The 20,978-nt window shown below is 40.9% G+C and overlaps 1 protein-coding gene and 1 long non-coding RNA gene across 2 annotated transcripts in view; one reads left to right on the top strand and one right to left on the bottom strand.

Moving 5' to 3' along the window:
* Positions 1 to 20,978, bottom strand: part of HS6ST3 (heparan sulfate 6-O-sulfotransferase 3) — a 293,361-nt gene that overhangs the window by 132,241 nt on the left and 140,142 nt on the right. The window lies entirely within an intron of this gene.
* On the top strand, positions 8,164 to 10,091 carry LOC135409895 (uncharacterized). Its single transcript, XR_010428412.1, has 3 exons — positions 8,164 to 8,339; positions 8,943 to 9,111; positions 9,764 to 10,091. It is a non-coding gene; the product is annotated as an uncharacterized LOC135409895 (long non-coding RNA).

Raw genomic sequence — 20,978 nt, 5'->3', positions numbered from 1 at the left:
GCAAGTACAGGAAAAACTGGAATTACAGCAAAAGTTAACAGTAAAAGCACAGTTCGTGCCATTTGTCATATTATATTTTGGGTTTTCCTTCCCCAACAACTGCCCTCTCCCTGCACAGAAAGGAATACTTTTTCATAAGGTAGGTTCGTGGTATGAAAAATTTAATGAGTAGATGAAACAGCAATGCATTATCTATTAAAATATTACAGTGGGTTAATCCAGCAAATACAAACGGAGAATGAAGCAGAGGGCCCGTTATAGTTCTCATGATTTCTTAAATATTCCTTCCCAGTGCACAGTCATTCTTGTATCTAACATGAAATGCAGAGTTTTCACCATGTGCACATTATGCAACCATTCATACAACCTCTTAAACATTGTTCTTACAGAACAAGTATTTTTTATGCCCTTTTTAAAGGAAAGCTGTATCATGTCATGGTAAAGTATTCTCAGATCTCAGATATCTTGAAATAATTTGAAGTAGATGCCACTAGCAAATGATAAATCCACCAAATGCAAATATTTGCTCCAGGTAATTTTTTGATACATATTCATTTTCTGGGTTCAAGAAATAATACAGGAAAAGCACTTTGACATTGGATTGCGGTGTAATATTTCAATTTAGTATCTTCCCAAACACGTGTGCCAGGAAAATAGGTATCTGAGCTCCTCTCTCAGTGGGATAAACTGCTTCATTAAAGCAATTACTGTTCATACTGAAATAGCAACTGAGTATAGGTGACTGCTATTTTAGATTTCATAAAAACATATTCTCTATGACCAAAAATAAGCAAATATAAAAATCAGTGATTGCCTCTTAGCTGCCCACATACATGACAACCAAGTCCAAAGCTTGTCCATATTCCTTGCAAAAAGCTGACTGTGTTAATAGCTTAAAAAATATGCTTCCTCTGAGACCCCCATAAAGTCAACAATTTCTAAAAATAATTTTTGTCATCAAAATGCACTAAGATGTTAACATTCCAAGTGTAATTAATACACCACAAATTAAATCTGCTATGTGCAAAAAGCCAACCTGAGTCTTACACACGAACTAATCTCAATTACACTGACAAGTAAAGCAATGTTTATATACATATTTTGCAATGGGGCATTGCCCTCTAGATAAAAAACAGAGTATAACCATTATCAAGTTTTGTACTTTTGTTCCTTTTTTTAACTACTATTTTGGTACTAAATAGTACAGTGTAATCCACTCTGCAACCTGCGCGGCACCCAGGAGCGAACAGGAGTGTCTAGACAAAGCCTGAAGAACCTCCATGGAGAAGAGGCTGAAAGAGGCAAGGAAACAGTCTGAAAACTGGGCAGAAAGAAAAGACAGAGCAGGACAGGTCAGAAGAGCTTAGTAAAAAGGACACAGGAATGTGTACACTCAGAGGCACACTTTGTTCCAGAGCTGGAATAAACCTCAAGATTTCCAGCACAGTAAGCCAGTTTGTATGAAGCTATTGGAAAAGGACAAGTCATTCAGAAGAAGCAGCTGCTGACTGCTAATCTAGTTTTAATAGCAAAGCTCTGCACAGTGGATCTCAAATTTTTTAGTCCTTATGATGATCTACGTGTGTACTGGCTTATTTGCTGCTTTTTTCCTTAATGTATCTTCTAAAACTACTGGAAACTGCATGCACAAAATTGTGTTGAAAGAACCTTATGATGATTTTAAGTCAAGCACTCCAGAGATACAGCAGCAGGAATCAGGTTTCATCTGCAAATTTAACTTAACTACCCTCCATGCACACACACTATAATTTGGTCTTTAATTGTCCCACCACAGTAGTTCAGGAAGGCTGGATTCAAATGGTAGGATTTCTTTGCAGACTGATGCCTGACAAAATCCTGAAGCAGCAGTTGGGCTGTAAGTGACAGTTTGTGACGGGCACAGGAGGAGGTATTTGGCTTTTTAGGCAGATGTTATGCAGTGTTTGAAAACCATAAAGGTCAACTGAAAGCATCCCTAGGACAGAAAAAAGCATCTGAGAGGCGCAGTGACTGGATCACACTGGTACTTGCCCAAATACACCTCTTACTTACTACCTAGGGCAGTTTACAAGCAAATCTGATACACAGGAAACAAAGCTGTTGCTGAAGTTTTGTAACAAGGGCACATGACAGAAATAATAACAGCGAGAAGTAAAAAGGAACCATTGTGGGTTTGGGGAGTACAAAGACACATCACAGTGACCCACCTATCACAATTACATGTTTAAATTCAGATGATATGAATCCATGTGAGGAAGCCCCCAGTCTAGGTTCATTCCTGAAGCACCTGAAGCTTGTGTTAAAATATCTTAGCATTACATGATATTTTACAAAGCACAAGACTTTAAAAACCTAGGTCCTACATGCCCGAAGATGATCAACTCAAGCATAACAATTTTCCCCATAGTTCTTCACTGGTTCATTCCCTGAGCTACACACCAGGCAAAACAGTGTTCTGAGGCACCGACAAAACCCACACACATTTGTGAGGCAAACAGATCTAACTGTAATGAGGAAAAGAAATTTATTCTCACATAACCAAGATTAAAAAAATATTAGAATAAGATATAGAGAATAGGCTGAAGAAGACTATCATAGCAGGTTATTATATTTAATGGAATGCCATGCTATCTACTGAAAAAACAAGGAAGGGATTCCATATGAAAAAATAATAAGAGATCATTTAATTGGAGACTATGTCACAGGCATAAAAATTAAGTTTGCATGCTGCTTTTGCAAGCTTATTATGGTCTTATAGCAATTTCTATATTTGCAACAAATTTATATTAATATTTCATGCTATACTGAAGTAAGATAGATGCATTTAAACTGAAAATAATTGGTCTTCTGCTGTATTTATTTATATTCAGCAGTTTATATTTGTTTTTACATTTCATATATTTAATTTGTATTTATTTTGGCTAGCATAGAATATTTAAAATGGGTATTATGAAGTCAAAGATATTCTTACAGCATGAAAGAGTTTTGAGAGGAAAATTGTGTCAGTTTAAAATTGGAGCAAGCATAATTGAATAATGAGAAGTAATTTGAACCATCTAAAAGAATTATAATTAGAGCCCAAGTCAAAGATGACAAATTTCACCATTTAGAGCAATGATGATGAAAATGGTAAATATAACTTGTCATGCTTTAATTAAAAAGGAGTGGAAACGGCATGAAAGCATTCATTGTTAAAATGTTTTTAGCACTGTAATTATTTTTATTGATTAAAGTAATTATTAATTCATGAACAGACTCTAAAATGTTGATACTGTAATTCATGAAATGAAGAAAGGAATATGCCATCTCATTTATTCATGAAACTCTTGTATTTCCATAAATAGATCTTTATAAATGCATGATAGCTGAAAAAAAAAAAAGCCCAATGCAAGACAAACTTCTGAACACATCCAAACTTACACAGTGTGGGGCCTCACTGAGAAATTTATCCTTTGCTGTTTGCCACGAAGTTCAGCCCAGCATTAAATTACACCATTGCTCAGCTGCTCACTGCATCTGAATGATTTTTCAGTAGAACCGCTTTCAAATTATTAGCCTGGTGATAAGAACACTATTGATACATCACAAAAACGGTCGCTCTTCTCACAGACCCATCCTTTTCTTACTCCTGGAGACTTGTGCCTGGGTGGTGGAAAACAGAATCGTGTCCGGATTTCTAAAATACCTGGGACATTTCAGGCCTAGTGCACGCGCACAGGGTGGTCTGGATGACTGGGACCCCCTGACTCAACAGTGTCGATGCGCACAAGGACAGCAGCTCCCAGCTGTGTCAGCCTCGCTGTACGTACTGTGAATATGCACAGCAAATGGCAGCTTCCCTGGACTCACTGCAGGTATGCCATACAGCAGACCTCTGCCTGTGTCCCTACTCCAGGACACCCTGCAGGAAAAGATGCAACTCTTCCTGGGCTGTATCGACACCACTGGGAAGGAAGTATCCTTTCTGAATAGGTCGAGCTGGTAAAACAGCTAAAGGCAACAAGCCTAGAAACAGCCTTGAAATAATCGCTGGATCTCCGCTCATTTGTTAGTGCACTTCCGATGCATTTAAAATGTGTAAAAAGCCAATACATTTCTACCTGTGAAACAAGAGGGCAAAAGCAAGTTGGTTTAAATTAACTGGATTTCAAGAAAAAACAAACCCTGTGCAGACTGGGGAAGTGTGAAGCTTCCTCATGAGGGAAAATTCAGGGGCAGGCACTGATTTCTTCTCTGTGGTGACCAGTGACAAGTCCCAAGGGAATGGCCTGAAGTTGTGTCGGGGAGGTTTAGGTTGGTATTAGGAAAAGATGGTTGGGCACTGGCACAGGCTGCCCAGAGAAGTGGTCACCAAGCCTGGCAGAGTCCAAGAACCATTTGGACAACACTCTCAGGCACATGGTGTGATTCTTGGGGATGTTTTGTGCAGGGCCATAATTTGGACTTGATGATCCTCGTGGGTCCCTTCCAACTCAGGAGACTCTATGATTCAATGATTTTACAAATTTGTTTTTTAACTGTTTTGCACAGAGGGAGGTACATCCAGTGAACAGTTATAGTTCCCATCACCTGCTGAGTGTGGTTCAGATGGCCTCATTCCCAAAAGGACAAAGTTCCATAATTCCCAGGAACTGGGTGTGGAGAGAGGTGAGCAATCTCCAACCACGTCCAGAGACATCTATGAGCATCTCTCTGGCATGCTGCTGGCAATAACCACCCACCAGAGAGAACAGCTGTCTGAAGAAAACTGTTCTTGGCATATTCTACAACACTCTCCCTGTACTGAGAATTTTGGGTTTGGCTGCTGAGTGGGCAAGAGCAGGCACTGGGGAAAGTTCCTGCAGGTGCACAGAATGGGAATGCACAGGCATTCAGGTCAGCAGCTGGGCTGACTGGGTGACACAGAGTACTCTGCACAAGGGAGGAGTGCTGGGAGGAGGTGTTCCTAATGCCCTGAAAGGCAGACTAAGACAATGTATAAAGCCTTTTCTGCCTGGCTGCTGTACCCTTCAGTTGCAGTTGCAGGGCAGAGGTGTCATAAGACTGGATTTGGGATCTCTCTTTTGTGTCATCCAACATGCTCTGAGAAGACCCCTGGAAGTCAGACTCCATATCTGATCTGAACCTGTACTCAGTCAATGTGACTTTAGATGTATTCCAAAGGTGTTCTTCCCCTTTGGTGTCAATCTGCAAAGCTTAACTTCTTTCTTTTTACATTTATTATTATTGTTAATTATTATTTCTTTTAACTCTGTTCCATTTTTAATATCACCCTTTTAACTAATATCACATTGCTTCCACTCCCTCTCTCACCCAGCCCTACTACAGCTTTCCACTCATTTACTATCTCTGAGCTCTGAGGTGGGGGACACTGCCACATCCGCAGCCTTCGTCACCACATCAGCCCCCCCTGATGAGCTCAGTGCTGGATAGCCATCCTTCCCAGCACCTCCTTCTCTCTCTGCCCAGAAAATTCTGTTTCAGGGCAGCATCCCAAGTAAGCTTATGGACCTTTGCACCTCATGTCTCACCAGCATGTCCCCAGTCTGGTGGAGGAAAGCCTTGTTGATGCCCGATAAAGGTGTCCCGCACTGGAGCGTAGGTCTCTGACAGCTTCTCTCACAGATCTAGCCCTAGTACCAGCTCTGTGCATTCTACCCCAAGTGAAACAGCCAAAACAGGCAAGAAGTTCTCGGCAAACCAACAAAAAAAAAAAATTCCTTGAAAAATTCATAGTCTTCTGAGGTACAGTATATCCCTGTTGATACTGGTAACAGGGACATCAGGATGCTGTCGGCTGAGGTGAGTCCACAGAAACCCAGTTGTCCCATGAAGAGGCACTGTTAGCCAGAGAGCAGCTGGGGCAAGTGGGCAGAGGTGAGGGGTCTGCACTCACGTTCTCGTACAGTTGGGTGAGCTCTGTCACAAACATCACTGAGGCAGCAGCTGTTGTTGAGAGCTGCAAATTTGTTTGGGCTTTCTTGCCTCTTTCTGGTCCTTCTCCTGACTCTGCTTCACCTTTATCTGTAGTTTGATCTTTGCTATTCTACACAGAGTTAGTGTCGGCTTGTCCCGGTGCTCCTTCATCTCTCTGGGGCCTTTTGTACGAATGCGTTTCAGAAAAGACTACTCATTCGTATTAAGAGGACAGTCAAAGGACTGTATTGTGGAAATCTCAGAAGAGTACTGCCAGCAGTTGCCTTGACAAGCCAGGAATAAATAACTGTGGGGAAAAGCCATCTCACGTGTCTCTCACCCTCAGCCATGATATGCCTATGCAACATGTAATTATCCAAAAGAGCAGCACACACAAGACTACTACAATCCCTAGGATATAGTACAAGTCCAGCTCCCGATGACCATTAGTCTTGGCCTTTTCCCCAGCACCTTGCCCTGCAGGAGAAGAAAAAACCGCATACATTACTGTGCTCTGCTCTACAAATAATCTCACAGGTGGTCTTATTCCCAAAAGAGCGAAGTTCCAAAATTCCTGTGATCTGGGTGTACTGGGAGGTGAGCAATCTCTAACCGCATCAAGAGATGACTACAAGCATCTCTCTGGCACACTGCTGGCAATAACCTCCACACACTCAAGACAGCTGTCATCCTCAGAGAGCTGCTCCTGGTTTCTTTCACAACACTGCCTGCAGCCCAGGCAAAGCCTGACAGTCCTTGCAAACCAAAACTGCCTGCACATCCTTTCCATCAGCCCAGGGGCCCTCTCCCTCCCCAGTGATTGGCAGGGTGCTGTCCCTCTCCTGGCTCAGGAGCAGTTGGCTCTTCCACACATCCCTCATGCGCTCCAGGAGCACCACTAACAGTCACACTCATCTCACCACAGCTATCAGTCTGACAGCTGAAAATCCATCACAAGCAGAAATGCCTGCAGAATCAGCATGCGCACCTGACTCCCAATATTAGGAAAGGGCAGCCAAGATTTCTTGGGATGTCATTCCTGACTTGAAGCTGGGATATGCATGAGATGAACACAAATTCAGCTCACACCTGTTCCCAACATCCGGATACCCACATCTGCACAAAGCAGCTCTCATCAGTAATTGTACAAGCTGGAAGCTCAGCTGGCAGCAGACACTGTGCTGGACCATGACTGTGGCTCAGTAGCCCGTGCAAGGTGTGACACTGAGTGTCCTGCAGTGAGGCTCTGACTGACCCCTTCCTGCTGTGTAGGTTACAGCATGTCACTACAAGAAGCTAAAAACTCAGCTTCCCAAGTCCTACGGCTGGTTAAGAGAGTGAGTTATACTAACCGGATGCAGCATCCTCCAAGTCTTTCAGGTCCCCCTTTGGACCTTCACGCGTCTTCTGGAAATCATTCCCTGTTTTAGCTTTATACAAGGACATTAACAGAAAGTATGCAGTTACATTTCTTATGAACAACACACTGAAAAGGAGTGCTTATTCTGCAAGTCAATAGAGATTCACAGATACTCACCCTTGGGATACCAGCTGGGAATCAGCACGGAATTCGTCTGAGGAGCTGGAAAAGCCCTCCCTCTGGCCACATCTACAATCAAACACCCATGAGAAGTTACTATCACGTGCTCTGCCCTCCATCATCATACCTGAACACCAGAATGTGTAATGACAGGGCACACATAGCTGCAGGGGTGCCTGGCTCACCTTGGGACTTTGACCTTGCAGCTCTCAAAGGAAGCAAAAAGTCATGATGTACCCACACGACTTGCTGTGAATCAGGCCTGGAACCCAGCCAGGAGGCTGGATAACCATCACTGACTGGTGGATAACTCAGTGCCAAGTTTCTGGCCCCACACTGTCACTCCCCACCTCCCTGCTTCTTAGGAACCACCCCTGCTCCAAAGCAGCTGCAGTCCCACCACACCTCCTCCTGGTATGTCTGCACCATGGTGCCCTGCTGGCTCACCCAGCCTTAGCCCTGGCCCCACCGCTGCCCACCTAGGGCTGGGTGCTGGCACCCGCCTGCCTACCTGCTCCCTGCCCTTGTATTGGAACAGTCTGCAGACCCTGGACTTGCAGGGCCACTAGAAAGAGGAGGAAGAGGCAGCAGGTGAGGACCATGACCATGCGTGCTTGCAGCATGCTGCCACCCCTGCTGCTGCCACAGTGCTGCCCAGAGCTGGTGTGGAACAGCACGTCAAAGCAGGGCTCTGTGACCTCATGGCCCTGTCAGGCCATGCCCTCCACCAAGGTTCCCCAACATTCTCCTGTTATCTGTGAATTCCTGAATCTGCCCACTGTTAAGTTTCCTCTTTCTGCACAACCATGGAAGGAGCAGAAACAGAGAAGGGTGGACCTATTTTGGGAGGCAGCACCGTGCATGGGAGTACCGAGGCACTCAGGTCTTGCTTCGCAGAAATCTGTATCAAAAGCTGCATATAAAGACTGCATAAAAAAAGCCAATTGCAAGTGTCTTGCTACTATTTTTGTCAGGCAGCATTCTAGAGAGAAACTAGCTTTTCCCACTAGTTTTGCTGCAGTTTCATTACCTTTAAAGACACCACTCACCTCTGCTACCGTCCCTGTAATATCAGCATGCTGCCCCTAGGCTTAACCCTAGTGAACATGGTTTATTCCCTTCCCCCTCCAAATCTAGTTTAAAGCTCTCTCAGCGAGCTGTGCTAACTCCTGTGCAGAGATCCTCTTCCCCTTTGAGATAGGTGTACCCCATCTGCTGCCAGCAGGCCTGGTGTTGTGTAAACTGACCTGTGATCAACACCCACAAAATTCTGCTGGTGACACCAGGTTTGGAGCCAGGTATCCACCCATATGATTTTCCTGTTTAACACTTTTAACAACATCAAGTGCTGGACTCTGCACCTGCAACAAGGAAACCCTGGATGTACGTACAGACCGTGGAACGAGAGGCTGGAGAGCAGCCCCATGGAAAGAGATTGCTCTGCTCTGCGCTAGTGCAGCCTCACTTATGTGCAGCCTACGTGCAGTTTACAGCCCCACAATATAAGAAAGATATAAAGCTACAAAGGAGGGCCACAAAGATGCTAAAGGGTCTAGAGGAGATGCCATATGAGGAACAGCTGAGGTCACTTGATCTGTTCAGCCTGGAGGAGCCTGAGGGGAGACCTCACAGCAGTCAACAGCTTCCTCAAAAGGGTAGGCATGGATCTCTTCCCTCTGGTGACCAGTGACAAGACCCGAGGGAATAACCTGAAGTCATTCCAGGGGAGGTTTAGGTTGGATATTAGGGAAAGGTTTTTCACCCTGAGGGTGGTTGGGCACTGGAACAGGCTCCCCAGAGAAGTAGTCATGAAACCAAGCCTGCCAGAGTTCAAGAAGTGTTTGGACAACACCCTAAGGTAAACGGTGTGATTCTTGGGGTTCTCCTGTGCAGGGCCAGAAGTTGAACTCAATGATCCTCGTGGGTCCCTTCCAACTCAGGATATTTTATGATTACACTTGGTAGGGGTGAAAAAGTATAGCCATGGTCATGGGTTTTCAAGCAGTGTCTGCTATGAGAGTGGGTTTGTATAAAGTTCCATCAGCTGTGAGCCAGACGGATACAAATCCTGTGACAGGATATGACTGTAAGCAGGATGTCAGAGAGATTTTAATTATGCAACATCTTAAATCCAAGTAAGAAAAAAAAAGAGGGGGGGAAAAGCTCATTTTGGAGATGTCAAGTATACTTTATGTGACAGATTGCTACATTCTTTTGTTTAGGAGGCTAGACAAGGGTCATAAGTGAGAAACAGAGGGAGTACAGCAACTACTCATTTGTTTTTAATACTCAAAATTTTTCTTGTAGATTAGCTTTTCATCATGCCAGAGTCCTCGAAGAAAGAGCCACAGGGGTGTTGGGTATGGCATACCATGCTCACATCACTTGTGATTATCAAACTGCTTCCATAACATAAGCACCCCTAACACAAACTGGAAAAGGAAAGTACAAGCTTGGTGACTTTTGAGTTTGTCACTGTATTTTAAGAACTGTTCTGCCAATGCACTTCTCTGATATGAGACTAAACTACAAGCCATGAAACACTGTGAATGGACAAGAAATAAGAGCACTGTTCCCTGTTCACAGGCACAGAATAACTTTGCAAATTTGCACTTTAGGGCAGTGGAAACAGAAATGGAAAGTACCCTACTAAATGGTAAATAGAATGCATGATCACTTAAAGAAGATATCCTTACTGTACATATCCTGGACACATTTAGCATCTATACCTACACCTCTGAGCTTTAGCATGCAGCGAGTCAGCCATTTACCATCAGGATCCGATCTACAACTACTAATACTGAGAAAATAAGGAGTCCAAAGAGTGTAAAAATGAGTGAACTACAGGAAACAGAGGGTCTCCAATGGAATTTATTTGCAAAGACAACACTTGAACTGCTGCAAAGAGTACTCTCAGAGACTGCCAACAGGCTACCTGATGCCCAGTGCGAAGCTATCATACAAATAAATGGAAGATACAGTAATCGTGACATCCAACCTTTGTCATCTCCCAAGCGTAACAATTTCTCGACCATACAATTTCAACGTTCTCTATAAGGTTTGCCTTAAAAAATTGAGACATAGAACATGAACTGTGATCTTTAAGTCCCAGCAACACCACAGGAATAATCTCTGTCATGTGAAATAGACACTTAGGAAATCCTGAAGAGCCCTGTTTCACTGAGGATCATTCATACAGCTGAGTATCATCTCACCTAGCAAGCTCTCTGGAATCCTAGATGCTTTGGATCAAGCATCCTCCAGAAGGATGGACACCAGAGAGACTCCTAAAGCTACAACTGCCAGCCCTGGGAAAGAAATTCCACGCAACAAACTGGACAAATCAAAAATTTCAAAACAAACTGGACAAATCAAAAATTTCAAAACAAACTGGACAAATCAAATAATTTCCAAAATCGCCCTTAGCCTTCCTAAGTTTCTGTAGACCTAATAGCAAAGAATAGAGACAGATATTAAAATATTAAGGTAGTATAGTTTTCTATTTTGAATTGAATTGCTCCTTAAAGAGAAGAAATTATTTTATTTGTTCTCTGCCCAACTTGTCATTTTTGTCAGTTTTCTTTTAGTTGAAAATATAATCTCCTGTGATATTTATACCACAGATTTTAAAGACAGGTACCTGTCAGACTTTGAATATCTTCAATGAGAACAGGAGGTAAATAAATTTAGAGAGTCTTTAGAACTTCATTTACTAACTTTTCATTGGGATACTGGAAAATATCAGGGAATGAAGAATTCTACAAAGAAACTGTTAGGTCATTACATTTAAGACATCCCAAACCATTTCCTCTATCATATATTATAGCATGTATGGCTGGAGTTCAGTCATGTATGTAATAAATAGAGATGGCTAATCATTTGTAGAAACATTCTCACTTCTGACAGTGCAGGAAAAGAAAGAGACATCAGTGAAGCTGAATTCTGCTCTTTTGAAAAGCATCATTGGAAATGCATGTGATGCCATGAGCCCAAGCATACCCTGGAGCTCAGTATATCACTAACATGCACTCAAGCAGCTTCATTTACTGCTGGGAAGACTCAAAGGCATCCTTGCACTGACTTGGTATAAGTAGGAGGCAGATGAACACAGAAATAGTGTGCTCCTGCTGTCATGGGTAGAAGGGTGTGGACACAGCCACTGGGTCTCACCACAGCACTTCTTTAATCCTTACTCTGGCATTGTGTTGTAAATGGTTTTAAGCAAGGAGGACTTTATCAGTGTGAACATCCTATTGATTTTCTGCCAAAGCTCTACCCAGCATTACTCAAGCTATCACATGCAGGAATTCACACTTGCATAGTCCTAACTCACCTTAAAACTCATTACATTTGAAAAGTGAAGGGCACTTTGCAAACTCTAAGTTTAGAAGTTTAATGAAATCTCTCAAGAAGGAGGTGTTACTAAGCCTCCAAAGCCTCTGCAAGTTAGAAGCCTTGCCTTCTGCATGAACCCTCTTATCAGAACAGAAATCAGACTCATAGTTTCTCAAGAAGAGAAACACGGAGCAGATTGAATGATCCTAGAGAATTAAACACTGCTATGCAAAGCTGTTGAAAATAAAGTGATGCTGTAATCACAGACATGCAAGTGTGAGTTAGCACTGAGTTACTTTTTGTATCTTATTTTTCCACTACGTAAAATATCCAAACCATTTTACTTCTAAACTGCAAAAGTAAGATTCCCCTACTGACAGGGATGCTAGCAAAATACCTTCAACAGAAGAAAATTTTAAATGCACCGAATTACAAATGCATCATCATTTAATTTGATATAGAAATATGATTAAGCTCCCTGATTGAAATTACACAAGAAAGAAGATCTGCAGTCTTGCATGTCTTCACTTCACAAGGAAACCTCATAGCACCTTCTCTCCACATGGATATTTCCTCATGTCCTCCCTTACTGAATTACTGAAATCTTGAGGTACAAACTATACAACATACACAATGCAAAATAAAACTGCTCTACCATATATTATCAGAACAAAAAATTTCATCCCTTGTGAAAGGCAGAAGACATTTTTTGCAGTTACCAATTATTAGGTAGGATAAGGAATAATTCCCAAAACTGAAAAAAAAAAGTCCAGAGCAGTTTTGCACTAAAACTGCAAATGAAAAAGGATCTCTCATTAATTTCTTCTCCCACTGCTAGCAGAAAACAAACCCATGCCAATTACTTTAAAGCATAACAACTGTCAAGTTGTGCATCAATTCAAGTTTCATAGCATTACATGCATCAAAAAAGAAATCTGCAGTGTGGCAAAATCTGTGTTTGCAAACCTTGGCAGACAATCATGAGGCTGAAGGGAAATGCAAGTGTACTCCTGCTCACAGTCTACTGACGAGAAGAGAGGCGAGGATCAACCAAAACAAGATGTGTGAGAAACTTAAAAAAATATTTTTAGTTTTAAAAATCACAGTGTCTTTCAAAAGTCTGGTACCGATTTCTTTGACAGAAAACTCAAAACCAGAAAGAACAACAAACACATTCTCATTTCCTTGCTTCCTGCTAACAAGAAGGTTGATATAGTCATCTTTATGGCCATGATGTTAAGCGTTTATGTGTGTATTTTTATACAGAGGAACATTCAAATTATTCATTTAAATGTATTTAAAATGCATGTTTCCTTTTTATAGAATCCCTTTAGTAGCTTCAAAGACTATAAAAGGAGAAAAACATGTAGACTCACCATAATTTAGGTTTAACAGTTTAGTAAACCATGCATCTGTTGTAAATTCTCTAGAGCTCAAACACAAATACAATCTCAATAAATAGTCGCTGAAGAAATTTGATTTACAGGCCCCAAAGACCCTTGATTATCAGATTCTTCACAGACTTACTAGCAAACCTATATACTGTATTTAAATAGCAGAGATTCAATGAAAAGGAAATAAACCTTTTGCCATTTTGTCCTAAATATTGTTGTTTTATATACGGTTTACTTTACAGTCAAATTTTTATAGAACGAAATTGCAGGTTTTGAATTACAATTTAAAAATCCAAGCAAAACAAGACCAAGCCAAGCAAAATCCCCAGCCTCATAGAGACCTTGTTAAATTTGCAACTAAAACAACTACTGAGGCAGAAAGGACGAAGCTCAGGCTGCGTCCCTCCGAGCACACTTAAGTATGTAGCCACAGCTACCCTTCTCCAGAAGCCTTGCATCACTGGAGATATTTCTACACATGCTTATGATGACTTCTGCTTACTCTGCTTACCTAAGCAAATTCCAAACACAGCTACAAATGGTGGGGGGGGAGGGCTTTGGGTGGGGTGGGTTTTTTTGCTTTGTTTGTTTATTTCTTTGTTTTTCCAAAATAAGACCACAAGATATAAAGCGAAGTGCTTAGAAAAACAGATATTCTAATTGATTGAGGTGTAGTTCAGTGCACATTCCCTGCTCAGCAGGAGCATTGCATTTTCCTCATAGATGGTGTTTCCAACCACAAGGAAATGCTAGAGTAGCCAAGACACTTTCAAACAGTGTTCTCTCTACCAATCAAAAGTACTTGTCCTTCTTATCTTGCTGCTACAAAATGGAGAGAAATTACATGTATCAAAAACAAGTAGAGTGTGTATTACTAATGTCAAAATAAGTAAGCATATTCTGGACCTTGAAACTTCTGAACTCCATATGCACCCTCATTCACCTTCCAACATGTACCCCAGGTGGAAAGTGAGTCTCACTGGAAACACGTACTTAAGGACTGCAATATATGGTTGTGAAAAGGGAGGGATTAGTAAAGTGAATTCTCTCTTTACATTGAGAGCTTTTTAAGTTTTTCATCACAATACTTACTGTATGTTTCCTGGAAACAGATACAGATACATTCCTGGCAAAAGAAAATACTGCACTTCATATCCATTTTTCTGTGTGGAGACTACCAAGTGAAACACAATAGGGAAATACCCCTCCAGCTTGCCACACCAGAAACATTTTGTTTAGAAAAATGGACAAAACTATTCCCATCAACTGGCTTGTTCAATAGTACATCATTTTGGAAAAATGCTTGAAAATATAATAAAATCAGTGTGCAAACTCAAGGGATTTTTATTTCCATCCAGTTTTGATTGCAAATGTAATTTAAATTGAAGGCCCATGTTAAAAGCTGATCACATGATTTCTGAACCACCCTGATCTGTTTCTGAACTCCCTTTCTGTTCACTCTCTACAAAGCCCAACATGACCAGATTGCTAGTCCAGGTAATTCACAAGCTTACTGTTAACAGGTAAAAATCTTCCATTCTCTTCAGCTTTGAAATTGTCTCCTACAAAAATGACAATGATTTGTTAACATTTTATGACAGAGAATCATATGTTCTATTTATATTTTTTTTTTTCTGGAAGGAATTAAATTCACAAACCAATGAAGAATTCGTGAACAATGAAAGAGCCCATGAAAATAAACCAAGAAATATTTATTTTGCTATGAAATAGCTGTAAAAAATATCCTAGTGCTGTGGAAAAATTTCAAATTCATACCTGGGTAGGCAATGGAGTTGGTAAATTGACCCCAAAAGACAATAAACTTGCGAAATTGTAGGTTAATGAAGATGGACCTTGAGACTGAAGGAATGCTTACTTAGCCTCACCTCTACCTTGCACTAAAGCCTTCACTGAAGTCAATGAGCTTTGCACAGCAGAGGAGGAGACATACAGCAACATTTCTACATTTCTATTGCCATTGCCCACCCTGTACTAGAGTCTGGCATTTTTTGAAAATAATTATTATCATCTTTTAGCCAGACATGCCTAGTGGAGATTGAAGTAACTTATATGAAATTTCTTCAGCAGGAAGAAACGTAGAGAATAAAGTAAATAAAATCCTACAGTGAAAGTCCATCTTTATTGAACCTGTTATTCTCAAGATTGCAGAGGTTATGAAAACATATTCTGTATACCCACAGTAACTTGAAAAAAGCAATTTAATTATTTCCATCCGACATAACGAAATTTTATCTTTACCTTTGCATCAAATTCAGATATATCCATCATTTTCATTTGATGTATGATAATGTTCTGCGAAATTTGCTATTTTGGTGGACTTACTTCATCTGGAAGTCTCTTTTGACTTCTTAAGAAGCATCAATTAGGAGCTTTTTTGATAAAAAGTTTTTTGATTGATGAACAGATGCTTAGTTCCTAATGATATTTCTGAGGTTAGTCTACTCTAAATAAAACAGATTAGCTAATTTTTAGCCTCTGAAGAATCATCTTAAATAAAGGTCACAGAACATCTCACTATGCAATTAATAAAGATTCAGCTAGTAATTCCTTGATCAAATATTAGTATTTTTGATTGGTCCCAGAAGAAATATCCTTTTTTATGTAAACCTGGCACATGAATCAGAGCCACAGCTGCTGTCTGATATAATCAGTGTACAATATTCTAAACCCATGAACTCTGACTCAGCAAGCATCTGCTTTCCAAATAAACTTAACCAAACTATTTTTTTCAGAACTAATTTTGTCAGCCAAGGTTTAAAAGGAGACAAATTTAGAAATGTTTTAAGGATGCACTTTGAAGTCAAATACTGCACTTCACCTTCTTTCCAGAACACCTTCCCTAGGAATTTAAATGGTTATGACCCTGAGTTAGACTATTTAATTAGTAAAGAGAATACTGTTAGCTTGGGGTTTTAACTGATATTTTATTCAGGCTACAGTTAGAGGACTTGTTGGATCCACAAAGTTTGATGTGCAAATTTTAAATACTGGTGTTTTACTATGCAACAGTCCCTTGGATACTAGGAACTAAAGTAAATTTATAACACCCATGCTTAAGACCGTACATTGATTACCTGTCTGCTTCTATGCACATGCAGAAAGTCATAAATAATGGGGGTCCAGCAGCTACCATTCTCTCCTACTACATTGTAATTAAAATCACAATTTTGTGATTGCAAATTTGCCATGTAGTTTATAGACTGAGACCTTTCCTACCACCAATAGAAAAAAAATGTCAGTTGCAGATTGTTTCAGAAATGAACAATATTAATACCAAATACCAAACCTTTCAGGAGATACATAATGCCAGTTTCTTCTCATCTTTTTGCATTAATGCTTTTTAAAGTGCAATCATTAGGATTGCAAGCAAGGAGTAGGATCATACTGCACGCTGAGGGTCAGCCAGAACATCACAGCAACATTATCTTATAAAAAGGAAAAGCACGAAATTGTAGAAAAGGTGACATGGAACCATGTAACTCCAAGGTCCAACCAGCCTCTCACTCAAACCAAGACTATCACCAACATTGTACTGTCAGGTCATTTGGAGTTTTATCAAGACAAGTCTTGAAAAATCTTCAAGAATGTGGACTTCACCACCTGTTTGGGTGACCTGTCCCAGTGCTGCACAACCCACGTACTGAAGATCTTTTTCTAATGTCTAACCTAAACCTCCTCAGAGACCACTGCCACTTGTTATGTTCTCCAGCACTATTTAAAATACCTTATCATATCTGTAAATGCATTTCAAGGCATTTCTGCACAACTGGAAAAGCCCAGTTCATCTAACATCACTCACAACTCTAGCTCCTGCTCATTGCAGCAGCCCTCTGTAACACCTTTCCAGTTTCTCAACATCCTTACAACACCAGGGAGTCCAATAAAAATCTTACGTGCAGCCCCAGAGGGTGACATAGAGATGAATAAAAGCTCCTCTCCATCTGTTGATCTTATCCCTTACTTTATACACAGCAGCAAAGAACTGCTAGAGTTAGATGGTGTAAAGATGAAATACAAAGCAGCCTTAGCATACCACACATTCACATACCACTGACATGTGCACAGGTAAAATGAAACACAGAATACAGGGGTGAATGCTCCACTGATTCTTCTCCCTAATTTGAGGTAAGCTGAGTTTTCAAAGAATTTTTCTCCACCATGAGGAATATACTTTCTCTTCACCCCCCTTATGTGTTAGCTTTTATTTCTAAGGGCTTGCTATGCTATCTTTGCCAATTATAACAGGATTTAGTACATATGGCTTAGATAGCTGACTATTTTAGGGTGGATTAATTGCCCCCTGAAAATATCTCTTACTCAGATCTCTTACTGTCAGAGCTCTACAGCGTAGGCATCTACAAATGAACTAGTCATTCGGGGTGGATACATACAGCAAAACATTTTCACAACCTTTTTTTTAAACTAATACAAGAACCATTTTCAAAACAATGTTACATTATACCCACTTAATTATTGACAGGTTTGAAGATAAACTACTACAAAATAAAACAGTTTAAAGACAAATTACTCCTATAATTGGTTAACTGTTGTTCTTTACCCAACACATATTAGGAACACTTCATAAACATTCAATCATTATGGATTCATTAAAGATAACTGCCACATTGAGATTATAAAAAGCCATTTTCTAAAAACAAACAAACATAAACAAACCCCTATTGTAAGATTCCATATTTCTCCAAGTGTTACACAGTTAAAATAAAACCTATCTAGATATTTAAAACTAAATGTAAGAATTAGCATAAACAACCATAATTGAGGTAACAGCATAAGAAATATTATTTCCTACTATTTCTAATAATTGCTGATAACTTCAGAGTAAAATGTATTCTGTACTAGCTGAATACTAAAATATGGTTATCTAGTACAAAAATAGAACAGTTAATTTCAGTGGGGGAAGGCTTTAAAGAACTCTGTTGCAATGCCAGAGAAATGAGAAACTTCACAGTCCTTAGGACTAATATTTTTATCTTACTGAAGTAATATATTCTCATTTTCCAAAAGCTACTTGTACAGCCCAAATCAGCTCATAGTTATATGTCACACTAGTTTTACTGATCATGGTCTATGTTGTGATTTAACCCCAGCCGGCAACTGAGAAGTACCATGCAGCTGCTGGCTCACCCCCCCTCCCAGACCTCCTGTGAGATGGGGAGTAAAACTGGAAAAAAAGGTGAAGCCTGTGGCTTAAGATAAGAACAGTTTAATAATTGAAACAAAGTTGTTATTATTGTTGATCATATCCATTGGGATCTCACACATCCATCTTGCCAATTTATTCCTAGAAACTGGATCTCCTGTGCAGGTTCTTTGACCTCACTTTGCTTTATGGTAAAACTGCCTTTCTGAAGGATTTGGATTATTGTCGTCTCCTTCTCAAAACTTCCTCTTCTGTGTTACCCCACATAATGATGTCATCAATGTATTGCAGGTGTTCCAGACCTTTCCCCTATTCCAGTGCAGTCTGGATTAGTCCATGGCAGATGGTAGGGCTGTGTGGCCGTCTCTGGGATAGCCAATTTTAGGTGTACTGGACACCCTCCCCAGCTGAAAGTAAACTGTGGCCTGCACTCTGCCACCATAGGGATTGAGAAAAATACATTAGTGATATAAGCTGGGCCATACCACTTGTCTGCCTTTGCCTCCAGTTCCTACTGAAGTTTCAGCGTGTCCGGTATGGCAGCACTCAGTGGCACCATGACTTCATTTGGGCCACGACAGTCTGCTGTTAGTGTCCACTTTCCAAAAGACTTTTGCACTGGCCATATGGAGATACTAAAGGGTGACCAGCTCTTGCTGATCACTCCTTGGCTCTCCAGTGGACAAATCAGTTTATAAATGGGTCTCGCAGGGTGTCTCTCCCGGTTGGTGAGATATTGCCACTGGCGCATTGTTGTGACCATTGGCACGTGTTGTTCTTCAGCCTTCAGCAGTCCCACAGCAGAAGGGTTGTCCAAGATGAACAAGCAAGGTAGACAGCTACCTAATTTCCTCTGTCTCCAAGGCAGCTATACCAAAAGCCCACCAACACCCTTTTGTGTTCCTGAAATGCCCTGTCCTGAGGTAGTCTGTGCCAAGGATGCATGGATCCTTGGAGCCAGTCACAATGGGATGCTTTTGCCATTCATTCCCAGTCAGGCTCTGTGAGACTGAACTGTTAATGGTTAATGACTTAATTGTGGAGGCCCCAGGGTGCTATGCTGAAGCCCGGCTTTGAGGCTGATAAGAGGCAAATCCTGCAAGGCAGGATGGTTTACCCAACTCTGCTGAGTTGTACAACCTCTACCCCTCCCCTCGGGAAAGGTCTGATGGGGCATAACTGGCTTGATGTGGCAGCTGTCATGTCTTAGAACGTGCCACAAACCCAGGTGTTAATACACTCACCTGGATGAAAGCTGAAATCTTTTTTTGCATATGCTGCAGCTCACTCAGGGATAGGGATTGGGTGGTTATCTCTTGTTCAGCCTCTTCCTCCAGTTCTTGTGACAGCCCTGCTTTGTCTCGCTTTCCTCAACGAGCTGAGTTTCATGTCCATTTCTTCTTGCGTATAGGCACAGCTGATACCAGCATGGGTTGGTTCTTCTGGTTCAGCTGCAGTGCCTGTCACTGAGGTTGGAGCAGCAGCAGTGTCTGTCACTTTATCATCAAATGTTTCCTTGTTTTCCCCTTGAGGGTACTGAAAAGTATTGAACAAGGCTTGGCAGGCATGGGCATACTACAGTAATTTCTGTGTCTCTGAAACTGCCAGAGAGACAGCATACTTTTCCCAAACATTCTATTGGTTTTTCTGGGTTCTGCACTTCTTCAGGGACAAAGTTCCATAACAGTAGAGATGCCCATTTTCCTAGGTTCTTGGTCCTACTATCCCACACATCCTGGACACTCTTAACTATCCAGCCTTGGGGCAGATCTCTGGGTGGCCCTCTTAAATAGTTGTTTAACCTTAAATAAGACCTGAAACACATTCAAAAGACACAGCAATAGGCACATGCTGGTTTGAACATCCCAAGGATATTCAAAATTCTGAAGAGCTATTGTTATTAGCCTGGAGGAGAAGGAGAAGATAACGGGAGGTGCCTCTACTATGATTTGTGTCTTGGAGGAGAAAAGGTAAAAGGTTAAAACATAAAAATTATTAATAGTTTCCAACAGATGGCCCCTAGCATATGGATATGATGGCAATGCTGAGTACAAATACCAGACTAGTTTCATGACCAGCAATTCTATCATATCGTAAGCCGATCTTACAAAGCAGAACAACATGATAACCTTAGTCCAGTTCCCACAGGTGTTAAAGGACACAACAGGGAACATGTACTGCAAGTAAGGTATTACATAATGGAACTTTCAGAACAGTCACATCAACTTTGAGAGCAAAGAAATAATTGTTACTAATCACTATTAAATATAATGAATGCTTATAACAAATCTGTTCTAACACATTCTAGATGGTTTTGTCATTAACACAATCCACTGAGCCCCATAGTGGGCACCAAAAACACTGTCTTGGTTTAACCCAGCTGGAAACCAAGTACCACACATATGTTTGCTCACACTCTGCATAACCCCCAAGAGATGGGGAGAAGAATCAGAAAAAAAGGTAAATCCTGTGGGTTGAGATAAGAACAGTTTAATAACAGAAATAAAATAAAATATAATAATAGAATGAAAAGGGAGATAAAAAGAGAGAAATAAACCCAAGCAAAACAAGCAATGTGCAATACAGTTTCTCACCACCCACTGACTGATGC

The sequence above is a fragment of the Pseudopipra pipra genome, chromosome 2 (assembly GCF_036250125.1).
Source record: "Pseudopipra pipra isolate bDixPip1 chromosome 2, bDixPip1.hap1, whole genome shotgun sequence".
Taxonomy (NCBI): Eukaryota; Metazoa; Chordata; class Aves; order Passeriformes; family Pipridae; genus Pseudopipra; species Pseudopipra pipra.
This window is presented reverse-complemented; position numbering and strand designations above follow the sequence as displayed.